Genomic DNA, 2,200 nt, shown 5'->3' with positions numbered 1-2,200 from the left:
AGCCCGTAGCTGTGGTATAATGGCCGTATACCACACCTCCTCCTTATCGCTTCATTATATAATGGCTCCGTAGTTTGAATAGGTGGTGACCATGGTGACCTGAAACCGTTCAAATAGTATTAGTTTTCTTTCCAACACTTTGACCACATCATTGAGTCTGTCTGGAGTGCAAGATGGGCAGGGTTTGCAATTTTCAGACCATTTCATTGGTCCAACCGTGCCAGGCAAACTCAATGAAGCACAACCTAAAGCATACGGAAATAAATCAAATAATATTTGAACCCAGGTCTACTCTGTACTCCCTGCGTGTGGCCTTGATATAGGTCTTATATCCCCATAGAGTAGGGTCATTCTCTCAGTAGGGGGAGGCGGGGAGGGGAAAACATACTGTAACTGAACGCAGTGACCTCATGTGACACGCAGCTCTGATTGGCTCAAACCCATTATTATAGTAACATTCATTTACATGCACGACAAAAAGACTAGTTTAAACACGACGACAAAAAAACACATTTTCTTGACGAGTTGAACCGAGAGAGCTGGTGCATTGGTGTAAATGCCAGATGGGCTGGCCCCTCTTCAGCCCAGTGGGCCCCTCTAAACCAGGGGTTTGGTGTAAATGCCAGATGGGCTGGCCCCTCTTCAGCCCAGTGGGCCTGTCTAAACCAGGGGTTTAGTGTAAATGCCAGATGGGCTGGCCCCTCTTCAGCCCAGTGGGCCTGTCTAAACCAGGGGTTTGGTGTAAATGCCAGATGGGCTGGCCCCTCTTCAGCCCAGTGGGCCTGTCTAAACCAGGGGTTTGGTGTAAATGCCAGATGGGCTGGCCCCTCTTCAGCCCAGTGGGCCTGTCTAAACCAGGGGTTTGGTGTAAATGCCAGATGGGCTGGCCCCTCTAAACCAGGGGTTTCTACACAATAATAATGATGCGTCTAATGATGAAAACATTAGATAGACCCAGTCCAGTCCTGCATTATTAACATGTACAATATATATAGTAGCCAGACTGAATGAAGAAAACCACTGTCTTTTCTTCTACATTCTGATCCCATCTTCTAAAAAATAACACACTTGTCACATTTACAACACTGACAACTCACAAGTCGAATATGAAGTCAGATTTCTGTTGTTTTCGGGAAGAAGAAGAAGAAATAATAATAACATTCTGAAATTGGTGGCTTTACATTAATGTGTAGAATGTGATGATAATCAACAGTATCGCACCATCATTATTATCATCATCAAGATCATCGCCACCATCATCAACATCATCATCATCATCTTCATCGTCACCATCATTATCTTCATCATCTTCATCATCACCACCACCATCATCAACATCATCATCATCACCACCATCCTCATCATTATCTTCATCATCATCATCATCACCACCATCTTCATCATTATCTTCATCATCACCGTCATCAACATTATCAACATCACCATGAACATTATTATCACTAGCTGTATCCGTTATCTGTGTCAGCCCCGTTATCTGTGTCAGCCCCGTTATCTGTGTCAGCTCCGTTATCTGTGTCAGCCCCGTTATCTGTGTCAGCTCCGTTATCTGTGTCCTGCTCCGTTATCTGTGTCAGCTCCGTTATCTGTGTCAGCTCCGTTATCTGTGTCAGCTCTGTTATCTGTGTCAGCTCCATTATCTGTGTCAGCTCCGTTATCTGTGTCAGCCCCGTTATCTGTGTCAGCTCCGTTATCTGTGTCAGCTCCATTATCTGTGTCAGCTCCATTATCTGTGTCAGCTCTGTTATCTGTGTCAGCTCCATTATCTGTGTCAGCTCCGTTATCTGTGTCAGCTCCGTTATCTGTGTCAGCCCCGTTATCTGTGTCAGCTCCGTTATCTGTGTCAGCTCCATTATCTGTGTCAGCTCCATTATCTGTGTCAACTCTGTTATCTGTGTCAGCTCCATTATCTGTGTCAGCTCTGTTATCTGTGTCAGCCCCGTCATCTGTGTCAGCCCCGTCATCTGTGTCAGCTCCATTATCTGTGTCAGCTCTGTTTTCTGTGTCAGCCCCGTCATCTGTGTCAGCCCCGTCATCTGTGTCAGCTCCATTATCTGTGTCAGCCCCGTCATCTGTGTCAGCTCCATTATCTGTGTCAGCTCTGTTATCTGTGTCAGCTCCGTTATCTGTGTCAATCAATATTGTTCTAATTATAGACGTAGCACTGTGAATATCCCCAATG

The sequence above is a fragment of the Oncorhynchus clarkii genome, unplaced genomic scaffold (genome assembly GCF_045791955.1).
Source record: "Oncorhynchus clarkii lewisi isolate Uvic-CL-2024 unplaced genomic scaffold, UVic_Ocla_1.0 unplaced_contig_13973_pilon_pilon, whole genome shotgun sequence".
NCBI lineage: Eukaryota > Metazoa > Chordata > Actinopteri > Salmoniformes > Salmonidae > Oncorhynchus > Oncorhynchus clarkii.
Note: the sequence above shows the minus strand (reverse complement) of the source record.